We start from the raw sequence: 19,016 nt of genomic DNA, 5'->3' as shown, positions 1-19,016 counted from the left end.
CTCTCTTCTGGCTTGTAGAGTTTCTGCTGAGAGATCTGCTGTTAGTCTGATGGGCTTCCCTTTGTGGGTAACCCGACCTTTCTCTCTGGCTGCCCTTAAGACTTTTTCCTTCATTTCAACTTTGGTGAATCTGGCAATTATATGTCTTGGAGTTGCTCTTCTCGAGGAGTATCTTTGTGGCGTTCTCTGTATTTCCTGGATTTGAATGTTGGCCTGCCCTACTAGGTTGGGGAAGTTCTCCTGGATGATATCCTGAAGAGTGTTTTCCAACCTGGTTCCATTTTCCCCCTCACTTTCAGGCACCCCAATCAGACGTAGATTTGGTCTTTTTACATCATCCCATACTTCTTGCAGGCTTTGTTCATTTCTTTTTCTTCTTTTTTCTTTTGGTTTCTCTTCTCGCTTCATTTCATTCATTTGATCCTCAATCGCAGATACTCTTTCTTCCAGTTGATCGAGTCGGTTACTGAAGCTTGTGCATTTGTCACATATTTCTCGTGTCATGGTTTTCATCTCTTTCATTTCGTTTATGACGTTCTCTGCATTAATTACTCTAGCCATCAATTCTTCCACTTTTTTTTTCAAGATTTTTAGTTTCTTTGCGCTGGGTACGTAATTCCTCCTTTAGCTCTGAGAAATTTGATGGACTGAAGCCTTCTTCTCTCATCTCGTCTAAGTCATTCTCTGTCCAGCTTTGATCCGTTGCTGGCGATGAGCTGCGCTCCTTTGCCGGGTAGATGCGCTCTTATTTTTTGAATTTCCAGCTTTTCTGCCCTGCTTTTTCCCCATCTTTGTGGTTTTATCTGCCTCTGGTCTTTGATGCTGGTGATGTACTGATGGGGTTTTGGTGTAGGTGTCCTTCCTGTTTGATAGTTTTCCTTCTAACAGTCAGTACCCTCAGCTGTAGGTCTGTTGGAGATTGCTTGAGGTCCACTCCAGACCCTGTTTGCCTGGGTATCAGCAGCAGAGCCTGCAGAAGGTAGAATATTTCTGAACAGCGAGTGTACCTGTCTGATTCTTGCTTTGGAAGCTTCCTCTCAGGGGTGTACTCCACCCTGTGAGGTGTGGTGTGTCAGACTGCCCCTAGTGGGGGATGTCTCCCAGTTAGGCTACTCAGGGGTCAGGGACCCACTTGAGCAGGGAGTCTGTCCCTTCTCAGATCTCAGCCTCCGTGTTGGGAGATCCACTGCTCTCTTCAAAGCTGTCAGACAGAGTCCTTTACGTCTGCAGAGGTTTCGGCTGTGTTTGTTATTGCCCTGTCCCCAGAGGTGGAGTCTACAGAGACAGGCAGGTTTCCTTGAGCTGCTGTGAGCTCCACCCAGTTCGAGCTTCCCAGCAGCTTTGTTTACCTACTTAAGCCTCAGCAATGGCGGGCGCCCCTCCCCCAGCCTCGCTGCTGCCTTGCCGGTAGATCACAGACTGCTGTGCTAGCAATGAGGGAGGCTCTGTGGGTGTGGGACCCTCCCGGCCAGGTGTGGGATATGATCTCCTGGTGTGCCTGTTTGCTTAAAGCGCAGTATTGGGGTGGGAGTTACCCGATTTTCCAGGTGTTGTGTGTCTCAGTTCCCCTGGCTAGGAAAAGGGATTCCCTTCCCCCTTGCGCTTCCCAGGTGAGGCAATGCCTCGCCCTGCTTCAGCTCTCGCTGGTCGGGCTGCAGCAGCTGACAAGCACCGATTGTCCGGCACTCCCCAGTGAGATGAACCCAGTACCTCAGTTGAAAATGCAGAAATCACCGGTCTTCTGTGTCGCTCACGCTGGGAGTTGGAGACTGGAGCTGTTCCTATTCTGCATTTTATCATTTTTGTGCCTTTATGTCCTCATAGCTTTTATGCCATTGCATCCTCATAGCTCCCACTTATATGTGAGTACATACAATATTTGCTTTTCCATTCTTGAGTTACTTAAGAATAAAGTCCTCCAGCTCCATCCAAGTTGTGGAAAAGACATTATTTTGTTCTTTTTATGGCTGAATAGTATTCTATGGTGTATACATAACACATTTTCTTTATCCACTGATTGGCTCATGGGCACTTACATTGGTTTCATATTTTTTAAAATTATACTTTATATTCTAGGGTACATGTGCACAAGGTGCAGGTTTGTTACATATGTATACATGTGCCACGTTGGTGTGCTGCACCTATTAACTCATCATTTACATTAGGTATATCTCCTAATGCTATCCCTCCTCCCTCCCCCCCCCACAATAGCCCCCGGTGTGTGATGTTCCCCTTCCTGTGTCCAGTGATCTCGTAGTTCAATTCCCACCTATGAGTGAGAACATGCGGAGTTTGGTTTTCTCTTCTTGGAACAGTTTGCTGAGAATGATGGTTTCCAGCTGCATCTATGTCCCTACAAAGGACACCAACTCATCCTTTTTCATGACTGCATAGTATTCCATGGTGCATATGTGCCACATTTTCTTAATCTAGTCTGTCACTGATGGACATTTGGGTTGATTCCAAGGCTTTGCTATTGTGAATACTGCCACAATAAACATACGTGTGCATGTGTCTTTATAGCAGCGTGATTTATAATCCCTTGGGTATATCCCTAGTAGTGAGATGGCTGGGTCAAATGGTATTTCTAGTTCTAGATCCTTGAGGAATTGCCACACTGTTTTCCACAATGGTTGAACTAGTTTACAGTCCCATCAACAGTGTAAAAGTGTTCCTATTTCTCCACATCCTCTCTAGCACCTGTTGTTTCCTGACTTTTGAATGATTGCCATTCTAACTGGTGTGAGATGGTATCTCATTGTGGTTTTGATTTGCATTTCTCTGATGGCCAGTGATGATGATCATTTTTTCATGTGTCTATTGGCTGCATATATGTCTTCTTTTGAGAAGTGTCTGTTCATATCCTTTGCCCACTTTTGGATGGGGTTGTTTGTTTTTTTCTTGTAAATTTGTTTATGTTTTTTGTAAGTTCTGGATATTAGCGCTTTGTCAGATGAGTAGATTGCAAAAATTTTCTCCCATTCTGTAGGTTGCCTGTTCACTCTGATGGTAGTTTATTTTACTGTGTAGAGCTCTTTAGTTTCATTAGATCCCATTTGTCAATTTGGGCTTTTGTTGCCATTGCTTTTGGTGTTTTAGACATGAAGTTTTTGCCCATGCCTATGACCTGAATGGTATTGCCTAGGTTTTCTTCGAGGATTTTTATGGTTTTAGGTCTAACATTTAAGTCTCTAATCCATCTTGAATTAATTTTTGTATAAGGAGTAAGGAAGGGATCCAGTTTCAACTTTCTACTTATGGCTAGCCAGTTTTCACAGCACCATTTATTAAATAGGGAACCCTTTCCTCATTTTTTGTTTTTGTCAGGTTTGTCAAAGATCAGATGGTTGTGGATGTGTGGTATTATTTCTGAGGGCTCTGTTCTATTCCATTGGTCTTCCATCTCTGTTTTGGTACCAGTACCATGCTGTTTTGGTGACTGCAGCCTGGTAGTATAGTTTGAAATCAGGTAGTGTGAGGTCTCCAGCTTTGTTCTTTTAGCTTAGGACTCTCTTGATAATACAGTCTCTTTTTTGGTTCCATATGAACTTTAAAGTAGTTTTTTCCAATTCTGTGAAGAAAGTCATTGGTAGCTTAATGGGGATGGCATTGAATCTATAAATTACCTTGGGCAGTATGGCCATTTTCACAATATTGATTCTTCATATCCATGAGCATGGTATGTTCTTCCATTTGTTCGTGTCCTTTTTTATTTCATTGAGCAGTGGTTTGTAGTTCTCCTTGAAGACGTCCTTCACATCCCTTGAAAGTTGGATTCCTAGGTATTTTATTCTCTTTGAAGCAATTGTGAATGGGAGGTCACTCATGATTTGGCTCTCTGTTTATCTGTTATTGGTGTATAAGAATGCTTGTGATGTTTGCACATTGATTTTGTATCCTGAGACTTTGCTGAAGTTGCTTATCAGCTTAAGATTTTGGGCTGAGACAATGGGGTTTTCTAAATATAGAATCATGTCATCTGCAAACAGGGACAATTTGACTTCTTCTTTTCCTAATTGAATACCCTATATTTCTTTCTCTTGCCTGATTGCCCTGGCCAGAACTTCCAACACTATGTTGAATAGGAGTGGTGAGAGAGGGCATCCCTGTCTTGTGCCAGTTTTCAAAGGGAATTTTTCCAGTTTTTGCCCATTCAGTATGATATTGGCTCTGGGTTTGTCATAAATAGCTCTTATGATTTTGAGATACATTCCATCAATACCGAATTTATTGAGAATTTTTTTTCCAGTCATATTTAACCTTTATTTATTTATTTATTTATTTATTTATTTATTTATTTTTTATTATTATTATTATACTTTAAGTTCTAGGGTACATGTGCATAACGTGCAGGTTTATTACATATGTATACTTGTGCCATGTTGCTGTGCTGCACCCATCAAGTCGTCAGCACCCATCAACTCGTCATAACCAATAATCTCTAGGACTATGGTGCAATGAAACTAGAAATCAAGACTAAGAAGGAAACTCAAAAGCATATCATTCATAATTGCCAGATTCACCAAAGTTGAAATGAAGGAAAAAATCTTAAGGGCAGCCAGACTCTACAAGCCAGAAGAGAGTGGCGGCCAATATTCAACATTCTTTTTTTTTTTTTTTTTTTTTTTTTTATAATTTAAGTTCAAGGGTACATGTGCATAACGTGAAGGTTTGTTATGTATGTATACTTGTGCCGTGTTGCTGTGCTGCACCCATCAACTCGTCAGCACCCATCAACTCGTCATTTACATCAGGTATAACTCCCAATGCAATCCCTCCCCCTCCCCCCTCCCCATGATAGGCCCTGGTGCAAATCAAAACCACAATGAGATACCATCTCACACCAGTTAGAATGGTGATCATTTAAAAGTCAGGAAACAACAGGTGCTGGAGAGGATGTAGAGATATAGGAACACTTTTACACTGTTGGTGGGATTGTAAACTAGTTCAACCATTATGGAAAATAGTATGGCGATTCCTCAAGGATCTAGTACTAGATGTACCATATGACCCAGCCATCCCATTACTGGGTATATACCCAAAGGATTATAAATCATGCTGCTATTGATAATTTTTAACATTAAGGGCTGTTGAATTTTGTCAAAGGCCTTTTCTGCATCTATTGAGATAATCATGTGTTTTGTGTCTTTCGTTCTGTTTACATGCTGAAATATGTTTATTGATTTGTGCATGTTGAACCAGCCTTGCATTACAGGGATGAAGCCCACTTGATCATGGTGGATAAGCTTTTTGATGTGCTGCTGGATTCAGTTTGCCAGTATTTTGGTGATGATTTTTGCACCAATATTCATCAGAGATATTAGTCTAAAATTCTCTTTTTTTTGTTGTTGTGTCTCTGTCATGCTTTGGTGTCATGATGATATTGGCCTCATAAAATGAGTTAGGGAGGATTCCCTCTTTTTCTATAGATTGGAATAGTTTGAGAAGGAATGGTACCAACTCCTCCTTGTACCTCTGGTAGAATTCAGCTGTGAATCCGTCTGGTCCTGGACTTTTTTTTTGGTAGGTAGGCTATTAATTATTGCCTCAATTTCAGAGCCTGCTATTGGTCTGCTCAGGGATTCAACTTCTTCCTGGTTTCATCTTGGGAGAGTGTATATGTCCAGGAATTTATCCATTTCTTTTAGGTTTTCTATAAAAATAGGTCCCATATTTTTACAGTTGTGAATTTTGCTGCTATGAACATGCATATGTATGTGTCTTTTTCACATAATGATTTCCTTTTCATTTGGGTAAATATCCAGTAGTGACATTGCTGAATCCAGTTGTAGTTCTACATCAGTTCTTTAATGACTCTCCATACTGTGTTCCATGGTGGTTGTACTTATTTACATTCCCATCAGTAGTGTGAAAGTGTTCCCTTTTCACCACATCCATGCCAACATGTATTGTTTTATGACTTTTTAATTATGGCCATTCTTGCAGGCATAATATAGTATATCATTGTGGTTTTAATTTTCATTTCCCTAATGATTAGTGATATTGAGAATTTTTATCACGTTTGTTGGCTCTTTGAATATCTCCTATTGAGAAATGTCTACTCACGTCCTTTGCTCACTTTTTTATGGGATTTTTAATTTTTAATTCATTTTTATTTTTATATTACTGATTTGAGTTCCTTGTAGATTCTGAATACCAGTCCTTTGCCAGATGCATAATTTGCAAATATTTTCTCCTACTCTGTGGGTTGTCTGTTTGTTGATTATTTCTTTTGGTGTGCAGAAGTTTCTTAGTTTAATTTGTTCCCATTTATTTATTTATTTTTTTGTGCTGCATTTGCTTTTGGAATCTTAGTCATGAATTATTTGCCTAAGTCAATGTCCAGAAGACTTTTTTTTTTTTTTTTTGGATTTTTATAGTTTCAGGTCTCAGATTTAAGTCTATGATCCATCTTGAGTTGATTTTTATATGAAGTGAGAGATGGGGAACTGGTTTCATTCTTCTGACTTGCCAGTTCTCCCAGCACCATTTATTGAACAGGATGTTCTTTTCCCCATTTATATTTTTGTATGCTTTGTGAAAGATCAGTTGGCTGTACATATATTGCTTTACTTCTTGGTTCTCTATTCTGTTCCATTGTTCCAGTAGTCTGTGTGCTTTTCTTTTCTTTCTTTTTTTTTTTTTTTTTGAAGTCTCACTCTCTCACCCAGGTTGGAGTGCAATGGTGTGATCTTGGCTGACTGCAACCTCTGCCTCCTGGGTTCAAGCCATTCTCTTGCCTCAGCCTCCCAAGTAGCTGGGACTACAGGTTCAAGCCATTCTCCTGCCTCAGCCTCCCAAGTAGCTAGGACTATAGGTATGTTCCACCATGCCTGGCTAATTTTTGCATTTTTAGTAGAGACTGGGTTTCACCTTGTTGGCCAGGGCAGTCTCGAACTCCTGACCTCAAGTGATCTGCCTACCTCGGCCTCCCAGAGTGCTGGGATTACATGCATGAGCCACCATGCCGGCCTATATGCCTACTTTTATGTCAGTAGCATTCTGTTTTCATAACCAACTGTAGCCTTGTAGTATACTTTGAAGTTGAGTAATGTGATGCCTTCAAATTTGTTCATTTTGCTTAGTATCATTTTTGCTATGCAGACTTTTTTTGTTCCATATGAATTTTAGAATTGTTTTTTCTAGTTCTGTGAAGAATGATAATGGCATTTTTTAGAAATTGCATTGAATCTGTAGATTGCTTTGGGCAGTATGGTTATTTTTACAATATTGATCATTCCCATCCATGAGCATGAGATGTGTTTCCATTAGTTTGTATCACCTGTGATTTCTTTCAGCAGTGTTTTGTATTTTTCCTTGTAAAGATTTTTCACTTCCTTGGTTAAGTATATTCCTAAGAATTTGATTGATTGACTGATTGATTGCAGCTGTTGTAAAAGGAGTTGTGTTCTTTGATTTGATTCTCAGCTTGGTCATTGTTGGTGTTTAGGAATGCTACTCTTTTGTGTACATTGATTTTTGAATTTATGTTCATCATAACTTTTTGGCAAACCAAGACATATTTTCTCCAGTGTTTTTCTCTATGTGTTTCTGAGTTTTAAATTTAGATCTATGACCCGTTCTTATTTTCTTAAGGTATGAGAAATATGTTGAGGTTCATTTATTGCATATAATTGTCTAGTTATTTCAGCACAAATTTTAAAAGACTATCATTTCTTCATGGAATTGCCTCTGTTCCTTTGTCACTAATCAGTCTGTTGTATTTGTTTACATCTATTTTAACCTGTTCTATAAGGTTCCATTGAAATATTTGTCTATATTTTCATTAAAACCTCAACCTCTTGATCACTAAACTTTAGAGTAAGTTTAGAAATCAGATAATTTAAGTTTTCTAAAGATTTTTTATAGGATTGTTTGGCTTCTAATTATTTTGCCTTTTCATGTACATTTTATTTATGAAACAACGTAATTATAGGGATGGACAACAGATTGGTGGTTGCCGGCGGTTAGTGATGATGGGGAGGAATGGATGTGGCTATGAAGGGATAACATCAGTGTGTCTTGTGATGATGGCACAGTTATTATTATTTTGGAACAGTTTCATGGAGATATAATTCACATACAGAGTTGAGTACACCTTGACTGTAGTGATGATTACACAAAGCTACATGTGATAAAATTACATAGAGCCATGCACACATATGCAAATAAGTGCATGTAAGATCAGTAAAAAAAATACATTTTAGAATCAGTTTATTGATATCTACAAATACTTGATGATATCTTGTCAAATATGTAAATTAAATTTGGAAGAATTTACTCCTCAACACTATTATTATTCTAATCCATGATCACAGTTTAATTTTCCATTTATTTAGGTCTTTGATTTCCTTCATCAGTGTTTTATATTTTCTGCATACAGGTTCTGCACATATTTTCTTATACTTATTTACAAGTGCTGTATTTTAAAGAGAGGGATCTGGCAAGATGGCCAAATAGGAACAGCTCCTGTTTGTAGCTCTCAGTGAGAGCAATGTAGAAGGTGGGTGATTTCTGCATTTCCAAGTAAGGTACCCAATTCATCTCATTGGGACTGGTTAGACAGTGGGTGCAACCAATGGAGGGCAACCAGAAGCGGGGTGGGGCATCACCTCATCCAGGAAGTGCAAGGGGCTGGGGAACTCCCTCTCCTAGCCATGGGAAGCTGTGAGGGACTGTGCCCTGAGGGACGGAGCTATCTGGCCCAGATAGTATGCTTTTACCATAATTTTTGCAACCCGCACACCAGGAGATTCCCTCAGGTGCCTACACAACCAGGGCCCTGGGTTTCAAGCAGAAAACTGGGTTGCCAGTTGGGCAGACACCGAGCTAGCTGAAGGAGTTTGTTTTCATACCACAGTGACACCTGGAACCGCAATGAGACAGAACAGTTCACTCCCCTGGAAAGAGGGCTGAAGCCAAGAAGCCAAGTGGTCTTGATCAGTGGATCTCACCCCCATGGAGACCAGCAAGCTAAGATCAACTGGCTTGAAATTCTCGCTGGTGGCACAGCAGTTTGAAGTTGACCTGGGGTGCTCAAGCTTGGTGGGGGGAGGGGTGTCCACCATTACTGAGGCTTGAGTAGGTGGTTTCCCCTCACAGTGTAAAGAAAACTGCCTGGAAGTATGGACTGGGCAGAACCTACCTCAGTGCAGCAAAGCCACTATAGCCTGACTGCCTCTCTAGTTTCCCCCTCTCTGGGCAGGGCATCTCTGAAAGAAAAGCAGCAGCCCCAGTCAGGGGCCTATAGATAAAACACACATCTCCCTGGGACAAAGCAGCTAGGGGAAGGGGTGGCTGTGGGCACAGATTCAGCAGACTTAAATGTTCTTGCCTGCCAGCTCTGAAGACAGCAGTGGATCTCCCAGCACAGTACTCAAATTCTGCTAAGGGATAGACTGCCTCCTCAAGTGGGCCTATGACCCCTGTGCCTCCATACTGGGTGACACCTCCCAGCAGGGGTCAGTAGACACCTCATACAGGAGAGCTTAAGTTGGCATCTGGTGGATGCCCCTCTGGAATGGGGCTTCCAGAGGAACAAGCAGGCAGAAAACTTTGCTCTTCTGCAGCCTCTGCTGATGATACCCAGGCAAACAGGGTCTGGAGTGGAACTCCAGAAAAGTCCAGTAGACCTGCAGGAGATAGGCCAGACTGTTAGAAGGAAAATTAAAAACCAGAAAGCAATAGCATCAACATCAATAAAAAGGACGCCTATGCAGAAACCCCATCCGAAAGTCATCATCATCAAACATCAAAGGTAGATAAATCCATGAAGATGAAAAACCAGTGCAAAAGGCTAAAATTTTTTAAAACCAAAATGCATCTTCTCTGCCCAAGGATCACAGCTCCTCACCAGCAAGAGAAAAAACCTAGACAAAGAATGAGTTTGACAAATTGACAGAAGTAGACTTCAGAAGGTGGGTAATAACAAACTTCTCCAAGCTATAGGAGCATGTTCTAACCCAATGCAAGGAAGCTAAGGACCTTGACAAAAGGTTACAGAAACTGCTAACTACAATACCCAGTTCAGAAAAGAACATAAATGACTTGATAGAGCTGAAAAACAAAGCACAAGAACTTAGGGAAGCATACACAAGTACCAATAGCCAAATCAGTCAAGCAGAAGAAAGAATATCAGATATTGAAGATCAACTTAATAAAATAAAGCATTAAGACAAGATTAGGGAAAAAAGAATAAAAAGGAATGAATAAAGACTCCAAGAAATATGGAAATATGTGAAAAGACCAAACCTATGATTGATTGGTGTACCTGAAAGTGACAGGGAGAATGGAACCAAGTTTGAAAATACACTTCAGGATATTATCCAGTATTGGGGGAACCAGCCCCCGATAGTCAATGTAGGTTCTTTCTATTTTCTCTAAGTGTTAGCTGGTCTGAGAAATAAAGGGAAAGAGTACAAAAGAGAGAAATTTTAAAGCTGGGTGTCCAGGGAGACATCACATGTCAGCAGGTTCTGTGATGCCCCCTGAGCCATAAAACCAGCAAGTTTTTATTAGCAATTTTCAAAGGGGAGGGAGTGTACGAATAGGGTGTGGGTCACAGATATCACATGCTACAAGGGCAACAAAAGATCACAAGGCAGAAGGTCAGGGTGACATCACAAGTTCAGGGTAAAACTAGAATCACTAATGAACTTTCATGCCTTGCTGTGCATGCATTGTCATTGATAAACATCTTAACAGGGCTCAAGAGAAGAGAACCGGTCTGACTAGAATTTGCCAGGCTGGAATTTCCTAATCCTAGCAAGCCTGGGGACGCTGCAGGAGGCCAGGGTGTGTTTCATCAGTTATCTGCAGCTGCATAAGGCAGACACCCCCAGAGCGGCCATTTTAGAGGCTACCTCCTGGGAATGCATTCAGGAGCACTAAACATGGAAAGAAACAACCGGTACCAGCCATTGCAAAAACATGCCAAAATGTAAAGACCATTTAGGCTAGGAAGAAACTGCATCAACTAACGAGCAAAATAACCAGTTAATATCATAATGGCAGAATCAAGTTCACACATAAGAATATTAACTTTAAATGTAAATGGACTAAATGCTCCAATTAAAAGACACAGACTGGCAAACTGGATAAAGAGTCAAGACCCATCAGTCTGCTGTATTCAGGAGACCCATCTCACACGCAGAGACATACATAGGCTCAAAATAAAGGGATGGAGGAAGATTTACCAAGCAAATGGAGAACAAAAAAAAAAAGCAGGGGTTGCAATCCTAGTCTCTGATAAAACAGACTTTAAACCATCAAAGAACAAAAGAGACAAAGAAGACCATTACATAATGGTAAAGGGATCAATTCAACAGGAAGCGCTAACTATCCTAAATATATATGCACCCAATACAGGAGCACCCAGATTCATAAAGCAAGTCCTTAGAGACTTACAAAGAGACTTAGACTACTGGGTACATAATGAAATGAAGGCAGAAATAAAGATGTTCTTTGAAACCAATGAGAACAAAGATACAACATACCAGAATCTCTGGGACACATTTAAAGCAGTGTGTAGAGGGAAATTTATAGCACTAAATGCCCACAAGAGAAAGCTGGAAAGATCTAAAATTGACACTCTCACATCACAATTAAAAGAACTAGAGAAGCAAGAGCAAACACATTCAAAAGCTAGCAGAAGGCAAGAAATAACTAAGATCAGACAGAACTGAAGGAGATAGAGACACAAAAAACCCTCCAAAAAATCAATGAATCCAGGAGTTGGTTTTTTGAAAAGATCAACAAAATTGACAGACCGCTAGCAAAGACTAATAAAGAAGAAAAGAGAGAAGAATCAAATCGACGCAATTAAAAATGATAAAGGGGATATCACCACCGACCCCACAGAAATACAAACTAACATCAGAGAATACTATAAACACCTCTATGCAAATAAACTAGAAAATCTAGAAGAAATGGATAATTTCCTGGACACTTACACTTTTCCAAGACGAAACTAGGAAGAAGTTGAATCCCTGAATAGACCAATAGCAGGCTCTGAAATTGAGGCAATAATTAATAGCCTACCAATGAAAAAAAGTCCAGGACCAGATGGATTCACAGCTGAATTCTACCAGAGGTACAAGGAGGAGTTGGTACCATTCCTTCTGAAACTATTCCAATCAATAGAAAAAGAGGGAATCCTCCCTAACTCATTTTATGAGGCCAACATCATCCTGATACCAAAGCCTGGCAGAGACACAACAAAAAAAGAGAATTTAGGCCAATATCCCTGATGAACATCGATGCAAAAATCCTCAATAAAATACTGGCAAACCGGATACAGCAGCACGTCAAAAAGCTTATCCATCATGATCAAGTTGGCTTCATCCCTGTGATGCAAGGCTGGTTCAACATTCACAAATCAATAAACATAATCCAGCATATAAACAGAACCAAAGACAAGAACCACATGATTATCTCAATAGATGCAGAAAAGGCTTTTGACAAAATTCAACAGCCCTTCATGCTAAAAACGCTCAATAAATTCGGTATTGATGGAACATACCTCAAAATAATAAGAGCTATTTATGACAAACCCACAGCCAATATCATCCTGAATGGGCAAAAACTGGAAAAATTCCCTTTGAAAACCGGCACAAGACAGGGATGCCCTCTCTCACCACTCCTATTCAACATAGTGTTGGAAGTTCTGGCTAGGGCAATCAGGCAAGAGAAAGAAATCAAGGGTATTCAGTTAGGAAAAGAAGAAGTCAAATTGTCCCTGTTTGCAGATGACATGATTGTATATTTAGAAAACCCCATTGTCTCAGCCCAAAATCTCTTTAAGCTGATAAGCAACTTCAGCAAAGTCTCAGGATACAAAATTAATGTGCAAAAATCACGAGCATTCTTATACACCAGTAACAGACAAACAGAGAGCCAAATCAGGAATGAACTTCCATTCACAATTGCTTCAAAGAGAATAAAATACCTAGGAATCCAACTTTCAAGGGATGTAAAGGACCTCTTCAAGGAGAACTACAAACCACTGCTCAGTGAAATAAAAGAGGACACAAACAAATGGAAGAACATACCATGTTCATGGATAGGAAGAATCAATATCGTGAAAATGGCCATACTGCCCAAGGTAATTTATAGATTCAATGCCATCCCCATCAAGCTACCAATGAGTTTCTTCACAGAATTGGAAAAAAAACTGCTTTAAAGTTCATATGGAACCAAAAAAGAGCCCGCATCTCCAAGACAATCCTAAGTCAAAAGAACAAAGCTGGAGGCATCACGCTACCTGACTTCAAACTATACTACAAGGCTACAGTAAGCAAAACAGCGTGGTACTGCTACCAAAACAGAGATATAGACCAATGGAACAGAACAGAGTCCTCAGAAATAATACCACACATCTACAGCCATCTGATCTTTGACAAACCTGAGAGAAACAAGAAATGGGGAAAGGATTCCCTATTGAATAAATGGTGCTGGGAAAATTGGCTAGCCATAAGTAGAAAGCTGAAACTGGATCCTTTCCTTACTCCTTATACGAAAATTAATTCAAGATGGATTAGAGACTTAAATGTTAGACCTAATACCATGAAAATCCTAGAGGAAAACCTAGGTAGTATCATTCAGGACATAGGCATGGGCAAAGACTTCATGTCGAAAACACCAAAAGCAACGGCAGCAAAAGCCAAAATTGACAAATGGGATCTCATTAAACTAAAGAGCTTCTGCACAGCAAGAGAAACTACCATCAAAGTGAACAGGCAGCCTACAGAATGGGAGAAAATTTTTGCCATCTACTCATCTGACAAAGGGCTAATATCCAGAACCTACAAAGAACTCAAACAAATTTACAAGAAAAAAACAAACAACCCCATCCAAAAGTGGGCAAAGGATATGAACAGACATTTCTCAAAAGAAGACATTCATACAGCCAACAGACACATGAAAAAATGCTCATCATCACTGGCCATCAGAGAAATGCAAATCAAAACCACAATGAGATATCATCTCACATCAGTTAGAATGGTGATCATTAAAAAGTCAGGAGACAATAGGTGCTGGAGAGGATGTGGAGAAATAGGAACACTTTTACACTGTTGGTTCGACTGTAAACTAGTTCAACCATTATGGAAAACAGTATGGCGATTCCTCAAGGATCTAGAACTAGATGTACCATATGACCCAGCCATCCCATTACTGGGTATATACCCAAAGGATTATAAATCATGCTGCTATAAAGACACATGCACACGTATGTTTATAGCGGCACTATTCACAATAGCAAAGACTTGGAATCAACCCAAATGTCCATCAGTGACAGACTGGATTAAGAAAATGTGGCACATATACACCGTGGAATACGATGCAGCCATAAAAAAGGATGACTTTGTGTCCTTTGTAGGGACATGGATGCAGGTGGAAACCATCATTCTCAGCAAACTATCACAAGAACAGAAAACGAAACACCGCATGTTCTCACTCATAGGTGGGAACTGAACAATGAGATCACTTGGACTCAGGAAGGAGAACATCACACACCGTGGCCTATCATGGGGAGGGGGAAGGCGGGAGGGATTGCATTGGGAGTTATACCCAATGACGAGTGTAAATGACGAGTTGATGGGTGCTGATGAGTTGATGGGTGCACCACACCAACATGGCACAAGTATACATATGTAACACACCTGCACGTTATGCACATGTGCCCTAGAACTTAAAGTATAATAATGATAATAAATAAATTAAAAAAATAAAAATAAATAAATAAAAGAAAATCAAAAAAAGCAGTGCCAAAATCACAAATATGCAATAATAATAGACAAACAGAGCCAAATCATGAGTGAACTCCCATTCACAATTGCTACAAAGAGAATAAAATATCTAGAAATACAACTTACAAGAAATGTGAAAGACCTCTTCAAGAAGAAGTAGAAACCCCACCTCAAAGAAATATGAGAGGACACACAAAAAATGGGAAAGCATTCCATGCTCATTCATAGAAAGAATCAATATCATGAAAATGACAGTACTGCTCAAAATAATTTATAGATTCGATGCTCTTATCATCAAGCTATGATTGACTTTCTTCACAGAATTAGAAAAAAAAAACTACTTAAAATTTCACATGGAACCAAAAAACGGCCTATATCGTCAAGACAATCCTAAGCAAAAAGAACAAAGCTGTAGGCATCATGTTACTTGACTTCAAACTATACTACAAGACTACAGTAACCAAAACAGCATGGACTGGTACCAAAAGAGATATATAGACCAATGGATCAGAACAGAGGCCACAGAAATAACACCACACATCTACAATCATCTGATCTTTGACAAACCTGACAGAAACAAGCAATGGGGAAAGGATTCCCTATTTAATAAATGGTGTTGGGAAAACTAGCTAGCCACATGCAGAAAACAGAAACTGGACCCCTTCCTTACACCTTTACAAAAATTAACTCAAGATGGGTTGGAAACTTAAATGTAAGACCTAATGCCATAAAAATCCTAGAAGGAAACATAGGTAATACCATTCAGGACATAGGCATGTGCAAAATCTTCATTACAAAAACACCAAAAGCAATAGCAATGAACACCAAAATTGACAAATGGGATCTAATTAAACTAAAGAGCTTCTGCACAGCAAAAGAAACTATCATCAGAATGAACAGCCAACCTACAAAATGGGAGAAAATTTTGTAATCTATCCATCTGACAAAGGGCTAATATCCAGAATCTATGAAGAACTTAAAGTTCCAAAAACAAAAGAAAACCAAACAAAAACTAAAAAAGCATCAAAAAGTGGGTGAAGGATACGAACATACACTTCTCAAAAAAATACATTTATGTGGCCAATAAACATATGAAAAAAATCTTATCATCACTGTTCATTAGAGAAATGCAAAACAAAACCACAATAAGATACCATCTCATGCCAGTTAGAATGATGATCATTAAAAAGTGAAGAAACAACATGCTGGAGAGGATGTGGAGAAATAGGAATTCTTTTACACTGTTGTGGGAGTGTCTTCAACCATTGTGGGAGACAGTGTGGAGGTTCCTCAAGGATCTAGAACCAGAGATACCATTTGACCCAGCAATCCCATTACTGGGTATATACCCAAAGTAATGATTATAAATCATTCTACTACAAAGACACATGTACACGTATGTTTATTGCAGCTCTATTTACAGTAGCAAACACTTGGAATCAAGCCAAATGCCAATCAATGATAAACTGGATAAAGAAAATGTGGCACATATACACCTTGATATGCTCTGCAGCCATAAAAATTAACGAGTTCATGTTTTTTGCAGGGACATGTATGAAGTTGGAAACCATCCTTCTCAACAAACTAACATAGGAACAGAAAACAAAACACTGCAGGTTGTCACTCGTAAATGGGAGTTGAACACATGGAGACAGTTGACCACATAAAGACAGGGAGGGGAATATCACACCCTGGGGACTGTCAGTGGGTGGGGGGCAAGGGGAGGGATAGCATTAGGAGAGATATCTAATATAGATGACTGGTTGATGGTGCAGCAAACCAACATGGCACATATATATGTGCACATATATTATTGCACATATATATGTGGCACGTATATTATTATACTTTAAGTTCTGAGATACATGTGCAGAACATGCAGGTTTGTTACGTGCAGAACGTTCTGCACATGTATCCCAGAACTTAAAGTATAATAATAGTAATAATGAGAATTTAAACAGACATAGGTAGGCTTTTTAAGATAGTTTTTTCAAAAGTATTTCTGGTGGTTTTTTGGCTAAGGTATTCTTTAAGATTGTTACCTTATAAAAGAAATTTTGCAAAATTTTATTTTTTGAAGAATAGACATTGTACTTTTAGTCTATTAATGGGACTTCAACTTGATTTATATATTAATTGGTAAAAAGAAATATGTTAACAGTCTCTGAACATAAAGTATCTTTTAACAAAAAAGAAACACTTTTGATAAAATTCAACATTCTCTTTTCTTAAAAACCCTAAAAAACTAGTCATCAAAAGAAAATACCACAACACAATAAAAACCATCTATGACAAACCCACAGCCAACATCATAGTGAATGGCAAATGCTGAAAGTATTCCACTTGATAACTGAAACAAGATAAAGACACTCACCTTCACCACTGCAGTTCAGCATAGTTCTGGAAGTCCTAGCCAGAGCAATTAGGCAAGAGAAATAAACAAAATGCATCCAAACAGTAACAGAGAGAGTCAAGCGATCTCTCTTAGGAGACGATTTGATGCTATACCCAGAAAACTTTATAGTCTCTTTCCAACAACCTCTAGATATGATAAACAACTTCAATACTAGACAAAGTTTCAGCATAAAAAATTAATGTACAAAAATCTGTAGCATTCCTATACACGAACAATGTCCTAGTTGAGAGCGAAATCAAGAATGCAATCCCATTTATAATGGCCAAAATAATAAAATACCTAGAAATACAGCTAACCAGGAAGGTAAAATATTTCTACAATGAGAATCATGAAGCTCTGCAGAAATAGATCAGAGATGACACAAATAAATGGACAACATAGACATCAAGTATCGATATTGATGAGCAGTCATACTGCCCAAGCAATTTAAAGATTTAATGTTATTCCTATCAAACTACAATGACGTTTAACATAGAATTAGAAAGCAAACTCTTCTAAAATTTATATGAAATAAAAAAAAAAACCCAGCCTAAATTGCCAAAGTATTTCTAAGGAAAAGAACAAAGCTGAAGGCATCACAGTATCTGACATGAAACTACAATTCAAAATTACAGTTACCAAAATAGAATAGTATTGGTACAAAGACAAACAACAACAACAACAACAACAAAAAAAAACAATGAAACTGGTTAGAGAACCCAGAAATAAAGCTGTACACCTACAACCACTTAATCTTCAACAAAATTGACAAAATAAGCAATAGGTAAAGGACCCCCTGTTTAACAAATGATAGGTAACTAGGCATATGCAAAAGATTCAGGATGGATCATTTTCTTTCACTACATACAAAAATCAACTCAAAGTGGATTAAAGATGTAAATGTAAAACTTAAAAGTATAAAAACTCTAGAAGAAAACCTAGAAAACACTATTCTGTACATTGGCCTCACTTAAAATTTTATGACAAAGAATTCAAAAGCAATTGCAGCAAAACCAAAAATGAGCAACTGAGACTTTATTAAACTAAAGTGCTTCTGCACAGTAAAATAAACTATCAACAGAGTAAACAGACAACCAACAAAATGAGAGAATATTTATGAATTATGCATCTGACAGAGGACTAATATCCAGAATCTATAGGTAACATAAGTCAATAAGGAAAAACAAACCACCCCATTAAACATGGGCAAAAGATTTGAATGGAGACTTCTTAAAAGAAGACATACATGTGGCCAACAAATATATGAAAAAATGCTCAACATCACCAATTGTTAGAGAAATGTAAATCAAATCAAAATGAGATACCATCTTAGTCTGGTCAGATTGACTACTATTATAAAGTAAAAAAAATTACAGATGCTGACAAGGTTGTGGAGGAAAATGAATGCTTGGCTGAGCCTGGTGCCTCATGCCTGTAATCCAAGCACTTTGGGAGGCTGAAGTGGGCAAATCATTTGAACCAAGGCATTTGAGACCAGTTTGGGAAAGATGGTGAAATTTCATCTCTACAAAAAAAATACAAAAGTTAGACAGGCATGGTGGCACACAGCTGTATTCCAAGCTACTCTGGAGGCAGAGATGGGAAGATTGCTTGAGCCTGGGAGGCAGAGGTGGCAGTAAGCTGAGATCTTGCCACTGTACTCCAGCCTGGGCAACAGAGCTAGACTGTGTCTTTAAAAAAATGATAAAAGGAAAGAAAATTCTTACACACTGCTGGTGGGAATGTAAATTAGTTCAACCAGTGTGGAAAGCAATTTAGTAATTTCTCAAACAACTTAAAACCATACTGCTATTCTACTCAGTAATCCTATTACGGAGTATACAAATAATCCTACCATATATACAAATCCTATT

The sequence above is a fragment of the Macaca nemestrina genome, chromosome X (assembly GCF_043159975.1).
Source record: "Macaca nemestrina isolate mMacNem1 chromosome X, mMacNem.hap1, whole genome shotgun sequence".
NCBI classification, from domain to species: Eukaryota; Metazoa; Chordata; class Mammalia; order Primates; family Cercopithecidae; genus Macaca; species Macaca nemestrina.
Note: the sequence above shows the minus strand (reverse complement) of the source record.